The sequence below is a fragment of the Podarcis tiliguerta genome (genome assembly GCF_965153285.1).
Source record: "Podarcis tiliguerta genome assembly, chromosome: 6".
Lineage (NCBI taxonomy): Eukaryota > Metazoa > Chordata > Lepidosauria > Squamata > Lacertidae > Podarcis > Podarcis tiliguerta.
In genome coordinates this window covers 33,131,034-33,143,372 of record NC_139539.1, presented here as the reverse complement: position 1 = coordinate 33,143,372, position 12,339 = coordinate 33,131,034, and positions in this window count along the sequence as shown.

The window sequence follows — 12,339 nt, the reverse complement described above, 5'->3', positions numbered from 1 at the left end:
AAACAAAATCCCAACCCTGGGAGAATTCAAGAGTTCATTTGGACTCGGCCAACGGCCGTTTGGAAGGTAGCCATGGAACCCACTTGACAGTGCGCAGCGAAGCATTTCCCGTGTTTCTTCCCTTGAGAATTTCTGTGCTGATATTTATCAAAATACAGTTTTTCGACCATTTCTTTTTTAGAAATAACTGACACTTTTAAACGTTTTGCATAGTATATCATCAACAATCTCTTCCATTTTGTTGTTAGAAAGCAAGACCGTGGCTGGGAGTGGACCTCTGCCCATCCCAAGGGGCTTTCTCAACAAATTCTCATGGCATGTTGGAAATAACTTCTTGATAGTAAAATTCCCTTCTTTCATAAACATCATGAAAAATGAAAGGATCAAGCATGATTTTTTCTTTCTTTATGAAACAGTGTATAATTTGAGAATCTAAGCCTCCTCTTAACCCATTCATATCCCCACTCCAGCCAGTCCTTGGGATTCTGGCTTCCCAGGAAATAAGGTTCCAGTGATGATCTCAACCTGTAAAACATAGTTTGGGGAAAATGTTTTACTGGCACACATCAAAACAATATTAGATCATTATAGAATAGTTAAAAGGTGCAGGCTGTTCCACTTCAGAAGCATTTTCATTACAAGGATAGGGGAGGAATTTTGTTTGTGTTTTAATGTGAACCTACCTAATCAACACTTCTTAGTGAACTGCCCTGTATATATATATAGGGCCGTGTATAAATTCAACAAATAATATTACTACTAATAATAAAATAGCATAAGAGACAAAACAAAGCTATCCTTTGAAATTCACACATCTCTGGATTTTGTGATGCAGTTCTCCCTCTAAAAATGCATGCAACCATGCATATAAGAAGGGAAAGTGTGCATAAAATGCATATGTATTAGTGAAAACAACACACAAAAATATGTTAGGCAAAATTGCATACAATAAGGTGTACATTAGGAGAAACGCGTAGTAGAATGCTGATGAATTTTCATGAAGGTCTTCTAAAAAGAAAATTCACAAACTGATACAAAAAAGTGGTGAATTGAAATTAATGCTGGAAAAAAGAAACTGAGATAAGCTGAAATCTACAGATTTGTCCTTTCAGTAATCCCTGCACATAGAATACAAGCATGTCATCAAGAAAGCTGGGCAAAAACTCACCTTCCAAGATTTAGTTTCCACATGGAAGGGATTTTGGGGCACGGAAGTGGGTATGGACTGTGTTCTCAGACAGAAGTTTTTCTCAGCTTTATTCCAAGAGATCATTTAACTGGCGATAAGAAGGGTCAAGCCTCAGACCTCATACATATAAAACATATCAGTAAGTGCTCCCTGCTTAGTGCAGAGCAAATGTCATAGTATCAGGCCACTGTTGTCTTTAACCTGTACTAGGATAAAGCAGTTTACATCCCATCAGTGGGGTTATAGTTTTGTCTGAAGCCATGATCAGCAGCCCACGTTATGAAGCTCTTTGTAGGTCCGTCCCATTTCACACCAAGAGGAGAGAATCAAGAAACCAATAGTCTTGCTATTTCTAAAAGTCTTGCAACAACTGTTTTCATAGCACCCTTATAAGAACTGACATGCTGGATTAGACCAGCATGGACCTTGTAGTCTTGTTAATCAGACTCCTTTAAATTGGTGATTTATATAATCTTGCTGTTTAAAATGGCAGGTGTTTGGGATTATATGTGGTATCAAAATGCAGTCTTTACCCTATTTGCAAAGAGGTGGCCAGGGAATAGCGGAAAGCACAGAAGTCAGTTGAAATAAATCTTATACACTTTACAGTAATATCGCTGGCATATTAACTACTATTACTACTCTTCCCTGTGGGCTCTTTTCCTGTTGGAAAATTTATTGCAAAAAACCAAAACAAAAACTTTTTCCTGTTCAGAGTCTGACATCTAATTGCAAGGTGTTGACAGATAACGTGACTTAATCCGCTATTGGTCTGGCACATAGTGGTCATGTTCCTCTATATCTACTGAGCTTAGTTTGAGCATAGGTTTCACTCTATCTCACTAAAAGATCACACCTCTGCAATAACTGCTTTGATTTTATTCAGCTCTTTTAAAATGCATAATATTGAAAAATCTCCAAGCAGTGTACAAAAACACCACACAAAGCAACACAATAAAATCAGAGGTACAAACATAAAGAAATCTAAAACAGAAACTCTGCAATAACAGGGTCCAATCTGTGGGTCAGAGAAAGCCTACACAAAAATATGCCTTTACAAAATGCTTGAAACATGTATGGCCGAGAGAAGGTCATTTCTAGAGTGCATGGGCAATGGCAGAAAATGCCAGTTATTGGGTCACCATTGGGTGCAATTCCAGAAACTGTACGTATTTTATATGCCAATTTAATGGTTTTGTTTTCTATGTTTAAATTGCCATCTTTTGTTATAATTGTTCTCTCTGTTTTATATGCATTATAAAACAGAATAAAAAAATATCAACAGCAAAATAAAACAAACATAGCAAGAAAAATGCATAAAATTTCATTCCAAACAAAATATCAGAAGGTTGTTAAGAAATATTCTTACAAGTCACATTCTTCTCTCTAAAGAAAGGTCTTATGACAAGGGGCATTGGAGAGGGAGTGAGGCACCCCCTCCCCAGGCAAGGAGCTGCAGAGCTGCAATGAAAGCTGTCTCCCTGGTCTCCAACAAATGTGCCTATTTTATGGTTTTGTTTTCTATGTTTTAATTGTCACCTTTTGTTATAATGCACTGCAGACATTGGTGAGACACATAAGAGAGCCTCCACTGAGCATCTTAATAAATGGGCAGATTCAAATGGGAGAAGCTGGCCCATCAGGTGTCCCAGGTCCCAAATTGGCTTTAACCAGGACTTTGAATTGGGCTTGGAAGCAAACTGAAGTTTCCCCCCTGATTGACATGTTTCCACTGTCCAGCTCTCATTGATAACCTGGACCTGATGAAGCGTCCATCTTGCTCACTTTGCTCAGTTCCTAGAGCAGCAGCAACAATAAATAAATAAAATAAAGGTGTGTATTCATTTTGTAATAAATTAAAAAATGTAATGAATGTGGCCCGTTATTATTTAAGAAACAAATGCTAGAATTCTGAAATGACTCCAAATGCCACATATTAATTCACTGCTCATTCAGAACAGCATTCGAAAACATTTTAGCTTTCATTTCTCCCTTGTAGCCAAATAGGGTCAAATGGAGGTTATGGGACGTGGGGAGGAAGGGGAAAGAGAAATTGGCACAGTAAACTGTCCGATCTATTTTACTGAAAGGACCTAACATTATACTAGGTCCCATTTTCACACAAAACTGGCCACAGTGGCAAGGGAAATGTCTTGCAGAAGTCTATAGAAGAAGGAGACAAAGACTTAGATTTTGCCTCTGAGAGTTCTTTCTCCTAAGAAACTATTTTCAACTTCCTCGGCTGATCTGTCCTCTGTGAAAAGCAGTCCTCGCTCTGTCACCTCACCGTTTAAGCCTTTCCAAGACATTTCACCCTGCTTTTTCCACCTGCCTTTCCTATTATCTAATGCTTCCTCACTTGTGGTTTGTTGTGGGGCCTGTGGGGCAACAGTAGCAATAACAGCAATAGTGACATCCTTTTTGAAACCATCTCATTGCTGTCCCAGTCTCAGTGTCACACTCCCAGTGGCTATAGCTAAGGTGTAATAAACAAACTCAAGCAGACAACGTTTGGGGTTAGAAATGACCACAACTTTATTGTTTCCAGATGTACTGTAGGTGGATTTAGGCTCAGGCATTGAGTGTGTATCTGTTTTAGCCTCCTGCTGGAGGGCTGAAACTTTTTACAGAGGGCCCATCTGCCCCATGCTTGGCTTCTGGACAGTAGCTTCCACCTAGACCCCTCTAACTGGGTACCCTGCTTGTGCTGCTGGTCCAGGTCCTGGTGATGCACCAATTAACTCAAAATCTTGATGATGAGGATTCCACCCAATGCCTTAACTGCCAAAAGTTGTGATGTTTTGCTATGGGGGACTGGCCAATCTGTCTGCAGGCAAATTCCTTTAAGGCTCTGAATACAGCAACCACTGGCAACCATAGCCAAGGTCAGATCATAGAAGGAAGCAAAACATGGTTAAACAAGAAACCTAGGAAGCAAACTGGTTAAAACTCATGATGAAACAAGTGACCTAGAATGCAAAGACAAGATTAAATAAAACAAATTATAAGAGCATGAAATGGAAGTAGGGAGGGCCTGCTCTTTGGCTGACTGCACTGAAGGTGATCAGGCAGCAGGCTTTTAAGCATCACTGTTGGACCGGAGTGGAAGTATTCAATCCACAATCCACTAGTGAGGCTCTGTCCCCTAGAGGGCCCCTGATTGGCCAGTTTGAATTAGTGTTTATGGCAGTGAATTCAGCCCTGCAATGTGGTGGGCCAGATAGAGTCTCAATGGCTGGCTGTATCTGGGCTGCTGGGGATTGTGGCCATTCTGTGAGGGGCTGTAACTGCTACTCACCTGGAATAAAGTAAGCAGCCATTTTGCTTCAGTTGCTTCTGGGGCATTTGCTTGCTTGCTTGCTTTGAGCATTTGTACCCTGCTCTTCAGCCAAAAGGGTTCTCAGAATGGCTTGCATATATGAACAAAACAAGACAGTCCCTACCTGCAGGCTTACAATCTAAAACAACAAAACAAAACACACAAGAGAGAAAGAGAGAAAAGAGGATTGCTTTCTTTGATAAGCAAAACTTTGTTTGCATTTCCTTGATTTCATAATGATGTTGAACTCTGACATTTTTTAAAGAGGAATCCGATGAAATTTGCAGGGGTGCCAAATTATAGACAAGTAGATGCAAGTGTTATCAGGGATGCTAAATTTCAGGCAAACGTGCCTGGGGAATACATGTTAGGACATATAAGTATCTCAGACATTATTCCACCTATGAGTTACAGCACTGACTCCCCCTTCATTTTATCCCTCCATCAGCTCACCTCCCTCCTTTCATTTTCCAGTTCCTCTGCTGCCAACAACTTTGGTTCCCTCTTGCTGAACTACTCCTGCTGAGTTTCAGATCCATACTGGACCTGAAATTATTGCCCAACCCTCATTTGTATTGTATGCTTAGTCTGATATCTCTGGGACTGTGTGCTATTTAAGAATTCCCCTTATCCTATCTGCCTAACATTTGGCAAGTGCTTCCTTCAAGAGAGTGGTAGAATGCCTGGAAAAACCGCGCCAGTTGCTCAGAAGACAAAAATTAAAGGCAGCAGAACGGCTGGGTATCCTAATGAAAACAATGCGAAACAAATATGAAACGGGATAACAAAAACAAATGAAATAATAATTGACTGAGGTTTTAATGAATGAATAAATAAGTTTTTAACAACAAAAATAACGTGTGTTTTTCTTGAACACTTTAAACATCAAACTATCTGAAGAAGTGTGCATGCACACGAAAGCTGATACCAATAGCAAACTTAGTTGGTCTCTAAGGTGTTACTGGAAGTTTGATCAGACTATCAGTGACTACTAGTCATGATCACCTTTTAGCATTAGAAGCAATATGACTCACAATATCAGTTGCTGAGAATTGCAAGTGAGAAGAGTGATGTTGCACTCCTTCCGCTCTTGCATGTGGACTTCCATAGATATCTGAGTGGACATTGTGAAAACAGTATGCTGAACTAGATAGTATTTGGAATGATCCAGCATAGCTCTTATATTTTCAAGAAAGACAAAAAACTCTCCATTAGAAGAAGAAGAAGAAGAAGAAAAAGAAGAAGGAAAAAAATCAGCTTTAGTGGAGTTGATTCACATGAGCGTTCTGTATGCTACCATCAGTCTTTTTGTAAGTACTGTCTCTTCTGAGAACAGTAAAGTGTGTCTTAAAGATCAGGATGTTTTGACCAACTGTTCTGAAATCTGTGCTCATAGCCAAAAATGAATTCAAGCCTGACAAGACTGTTGGCCTTTCTAACCTGTGCAATGATAAATCTCATTCTCTATCATTAATTATCACAAGGGAAGATATAGTAAAGGAACACTAAATTTCACAATTAGAGCATTTGGAGTATTCAAATGGGGAGAGTTTCCATGTTGCATTTCCATGACTAAGGTTCTTTGTTTCCAAGTCGACTATGTCACATGTTGTCTCGCTACCAGTATTTATTCTGGCCATTTTCAGAGATTTTAGATAATTCCATGTCCCATGAATCAAAATGTTACCCAACTCCCTTTTAATGATTACTCACAGTATTGGACAGTGAAGAAGGCCTAGCTCATGTGGAACTGGCTAGATCATCTCTGCTGCTAATGATCTGCATGTATATGGCTCTAGGGTCAATCTCTGGTATTGACCGTTTGCTGGATCTTATGGAGTAAAGATGGGATGGTTTCCATAGCGTCAATAACTCTGGCTTCAAGTTCAGAAACAGAAGAGAATGAGACAGCTGAGTTTGGGACTGATGTACCATTGGGCTGGTCAGCTAGACTGAGCTCCTGATACCAAGCTTGTGGCTAGTGGTCAGGAGCTTTGCAGAACCCAAATCAAAACTTTAGTAGATGCCTTCTCCCAAGGTCCATTGGCCTGAGAAATCACTCCACTACATTTGCCCAGCAGGGCAGAGAATATGTCAGGTGGGAGGCCAAAGGAAAGGCTCACCTTCAGGCCATGAGGTGGCTTTTTAAAGATTCACACTCTTCAGGTTGAAAATGAAGCTTGGGTGGGGTAGAATGGATGAAGGGCACTCACAATACCTCAGTTCACCTCCAGCCTTCACTTGGAGCTTTCCATGGTGCTGCCCTATCTTGCGGGTTCCAGCTATAGATGGATCATTACACTCCTGAGACCTTGAAGAGCTGTTGCCATTTAGAGTAGACTGTATTGGGCAAGATGGACTCATATGAGGAATAGTCAGGTGGATATCTCAAATTTACCATGCTTCTATTTCTAGAACATAGAGGTCATACTGCAGATACAGTGGTGAACCTTGACTCCCAGTTTTAGCTTTATGTGGATATTTAGTCCTAGCTTTTGGAAGACAATAAGGAATGCTAGCTTTAGATTTGCCAGATTCCAGCCATTATGGGTCACAGAGTGGCATAAATCCAGGCATGACAACTCTGAAAGGCAAGTGGTGGGGATGTCACTGTTGGGAGTGGGTGGCCCATCACTGCGTACAGCAGCAGATACTGACATTGGAACTATCTCTTGTTTACAGGGCAGGAGCCATGCTTTCAGCCACATGGAGCAGAGATGCTGCAGATAGTTGTGCCTGCCACCTTCAACTCCAAGAGTGTCTCTCAGGGTTGAAACGCCCCCTAGAGACAGAGCACTTTGAGAAATGAAGGTAGTGGGTGTGGGTGTTTGGAATCCCATCGCTCCCCAACAGCATCCATTGTGTAAAAGTAAAGAAAAGGTCACATGTCCTTCATTAATCATCTTTGTCATATCCAGTGGCACCAACCTTCCCTAAAACATCTGCTGAACATTTCCTCAGTGTTGTAGCTTTTCTGTGAATTTTTTCATGATTGTAGATTAGATCTACAGCAGTTTCAAAATGTTGTTCCAATAAGACATAGAAAGCTGCCATACCCTAGTCCAGATTATACTGTGTCCCTCTAGTTCAGTGTTCTTCCATTGTGCACTACCCAATTATCCACCTCCCCACAAACACATACACATTCAGGGTAAAGGGAATAAAAATCATACTTGCCGTTAAGTATTACTGAAGCAAATGCCAATAATAATGCCACAAGCTTACTATAGTTTATAGTAGAGCTATTTTTGCAAAGCAATTTTAGGTCAGCTATATAACACACTTTGAACTGTAGACAAATCAAAGGGCTTAAAGAACATTTCTACATGAACTTAGGAACTTTTTATTATTATAATGTCTCATACATTATTTTATTGCATTTATTCCTTTAGTTGTTTCTTTTTGCATGGAGCACAGCCTAATTTGAACACAAGAGATGCAAGCTGCAATGGAATAAAACTCCATTAGAAATGGGCTTTTGAATTCAATTTCTATACATTACATTAAATGCTCCCAGGAGACTTGGGCACACTTTGGCAAGACATCAAAGAAATGTTGCTCTGACTTCCACAAATGCAAGTAGGATTTCCCCTGTATTTATATGACTGTAAGTAGTTCCAAATTTATGAGGTCTGACATGTGGTAGATTCACTGAACAACACAATCCTATATTTACCATTTCAACTGTAATCATTTAATAAACTTAATGGCTTCCTGTTCCAATAAATATTAGAATAATTGTTTTCTCTCATCCGTACCTGCATGCAAAAAGAAAATGCTAGAAAAAAATGTTCATTTTATAAAATAAGCCAAACACAATAAACTTGAATTCAAATATTAGATCTGCCTCGAATGGTCCAAATAGACATTATCAATAGAACTAAGATTATCTGAAAATTAAATTATATGTAAGAAACATTGACAGATAACTGAGAATGTAGTCTGATTAATCTTCTGAACAAATAATAATTGAAGGCTCACAAACTATAAGCAAGGACATATTTGCACATTCATCCTGATTCATGTGGTGTTATAAGCTTGCCAAATCATCATACAGAATTAAATGATAGAACTATGCTTACTGGTGCTATTACATTATTGTGTCATTTTATTTTGTCATTTATTTAAATATGGCTTAAATATGGTTTGCCCAGGCTCAAATCCTGGGTGTCCATCAAGATAACCAGGTGGTCTTGGACAAATTGCTGGCTCTCGGTGTGTAGTTTCATTGAATGGAGGGAAGGAGAAGAATATATAGTCTAATCCTTGGGGTAGGGTAGGATAGAAAAGAAACCCAAAGAAAGGGGAGGTGGTTATAGCTTGTTGGTGGTGTGGCACACAGTACTTCCTGTTTAGAAGTTCCAATGCCAATATTTGCTTAACAGATCTCTGGTATCTGGAATAGGGAAGGTATCTACAGAGACCTTGAAGAGTTGCTGTCAATCAAAACATTTGGCCGAAGTATGTTGATGAAGGAATACATATACATATACATATACACCCACACACAGCAAGCGGATGAATAGATGGGAAGAAACTAGCTAATCCACAAATGAACTGTAGGTTGACAGTATAATCCACTTTATGAAATGGTATGCCAACAGCAAGCAAACTTTGACAATTCTTAAAGCAACAAGCTGCACGCTACATTTAGGGAATCAACCCATCTCATCTTCTTTAGCAACAACAGCAATGACGTGACTCTGTGAAAGGTTTGTACAGGAACTAGCATCGTCTTTGGTGTTGAACAATGTAGCAGAAACAAATATTCCTCAGACAATCTATTGAGAATAAGACATGACACGTTAAGGCCAAAGAAAACTTTTCCACTTGCCATCTTATATTCAAGTTTGTTGTTTTATAGTGTGAAATTCTTGGTTAAGCGTAAAATGAATACATTTGGAATACATGTGCAAGTAATGTCTCTGCTGTACCAAATGATCATTTGTGCTTAGTAACTGAATGGAGGGTGTTCCTTAATGGCAGCTATATTTTCAATGCATAAACTGTCATACTAGCCTAGCTGGTTTAAACACATAGAAAAAGGATTTTGCTTTTTCTTATTAGATAAAGAAGCAAAACATTTGCACCTTGAACAGTCCCTTAAAGTTGGACTGCTGTATTGTCTTTGTTGCCCCACATATATGTACAAATTCTAAGCCAGTATCTTATTTCTCTAGGTTGCTGCGGATGAGGAATTAGATTTCATTTTCCTTGGAGGGGATAATGAATGATTCCCTATACAAGTATTTCCCATGTGGTTTAACATTACAAGCGAACATAGACATTGTGGTGATTAGCTTCAACCACATGATTTCCGGAGCTTTGATATCATTTAGTTTTCTGCATTTACCTATTTTGCAAATGTTAGGGTTATTCAGTCATCAAAATATTTCCTCAGTTATTCATGCTTTGTATCTTGAACATAATCCCTTCCCTGCCAAATATGTTCATGTCATAAAATCTTCCTAAGAAATGGCCTGACCACACAGCTACCAGGGCTTATTTCTGTGATATGTAAAAGCTGTGAGGATTGGAGACAAAGAAAGAAGATGATCAGTTTGTAGAGAGATGAGGAATGCAGTCAATTGCTTTTGCAGAAATGTCGCCTTATTAAAACTTCACATGCAAACATTATAGGACCCTGATTATGGCCAGTTGTTTTTTCATTATACAGCAGCAACTCAGGTATGTAATGGTAGCTTGGTGCACATTAACTTCCTGTCTGTGACCAGGAGGTCACATACAGGCACTGTCACACATGAGGAAGAGTGAGGTTTTCCATACTTGATTTAGAAATTTGTGAGCAGCTGACTGCAGGTAAGAAGCTGGCATGTGACATAGGAAATGTGTCCTTTCAAACTGCTTTAGAGACCTTTAAGGAAAATGCAGGTACAAAACACTGTAGTCTTCTAATACTCTTGCTCAGCACACTCAATGGTGTAACAGCTATTGTAATATTGTACCTTTGGTTTTAAACCTCTTCACATTCTTAAACAATGGATTTTGGGCTTGAAGTTTGGCCTTGAAGTTTCCAGTTTCTGAGCTTTGGTTTTTCCCCAAAAGCAAGAATTTTGGTCTTCTGATAGAAGGAAAAAGGTAGGCCAAGCAGCTTCTGTTTTAATTGCAGAGATGCCGCTAGAGATGTTGCTAAAGGCTCAGATGATGATGTTGTTAGTGGTGATGATGATGATGATGATGACCTTAAATTATCCTGTCGTTCCACCCAAAGGAGCCTAGGGTGGCAAACACAAAACTGCAAAAACAATACCATTATTTTTTTTAAGGGGATTTAAAAAAAAGAAACGTAAACACTGGTTCCTTGTGTAGTCATTCATTGTAGGAAACTGGCATCTTCACTTGTCAGAATTTTTTTTTTTTTTAAATTCTATTGGGTTAAACAGTTCATTGACTTTTGCAGGATTGCACAGCAAATTGAGAGACTCAATGTTTGTTCAAATTCTTTGAATTGAGGATTATTATGTAGCAACAGGGCATGGGAGTCAGTCCCAGATGTGTCAAAGGTTCAAACTTTACTTAATTAAGCATGAGTGGAATGTGTTGTGGAGAAAAATTGCTGTGGGTTGATCCTTAGTGTTGTAACAAGCGCCAGTTCTTTGTATTCACATTTTGCCTTTCTTTCATGTCATATTGAATCACCAGATTGGTTGTTAATGCTGTCTTATGTACAGGGAAAGCCTGGTGCATATAAAAGCTGAAATGTCTGTAGCAGAGCAATAGTAAAATACTGTATATGAATCCTTTGGACTTTTATGCTCTTACATTTGTGTTTTTGGTTCAACAGCAAATTAACTGCTCCAATTTCTCATTCCATTCTCACCTCTCATTCCATTCTCACCTCCCTCACCAGTTTGTTGCTTATGCTGCATTGGGAAATCAAATATAGATGCATGCATTTCTGTTGTGGCAAAATAAACTTCTAGTTATACTACCATTGTTGTTTAATTCTTCTGAACAACTACGAATGCATTCATGTCACACACAAAAAAGAGCGTAATGCATTCATGTCTATTCAGAAGTACAGTAAGTCCCATTGAATTCAATGGAGCTCACACCCAAGTAGGTGAATATAGGGTTGCCATCTCAATTTTTAAGAAATAATTTCTTAAATTTTACAATTTTATATTCATCACAATGATATTATCTCAAAAAGGAAAAAAAAATGCAATTCCCCAACCCCTCCCCCCAACTTCCCTCAATTACCCCTTCTGGTTCTTTATATATTTTCCTGCTTATTTAGTTATACCTTAATATTGCATTCTTATTTTTATACCATTTTTTTTTCAAATTACCTCTTACACTTTGTTATTTTCCCATTCTTACATCTTAATTTCTATGTTTATTTTGTTGGTTGTGTTTACTCAAACCCTGCTAGTGAGTCCATTTCTTTACAATATTTTTGTAAATACAACATGAATGGTTCCCAGTCTCTTTTTAAGTCTCTATTGTCCTTGTCTCTATGTTTTCCAGTTAGCTTCACCATTTTAGCATATTCCATCAGTTTTTCTTGCCATTCTTCTTTAGTTGGTATCCAGCTGTCTCTCCATTTTGGGGCTAGTAATATCCTAGCCGCTGTTGTAGCATACATAAATAGTTTCTTCTGCTATTTTGGCAAGTCTTGACCTGTAATGCCTAGCAAAAAGGCTTCTGGTCTTTTAACAAAGGCTATCTTAAACATTCTTTTCATTTCATTGGAAATCATTTCCCCAAAACTTTTGATCATTTTACAATCCCACCACATATGAAAAAATGTGCCTTCACCGTTTCAATTCTTAAAACAGTTATCAGATACAATACTTTATGATCCACG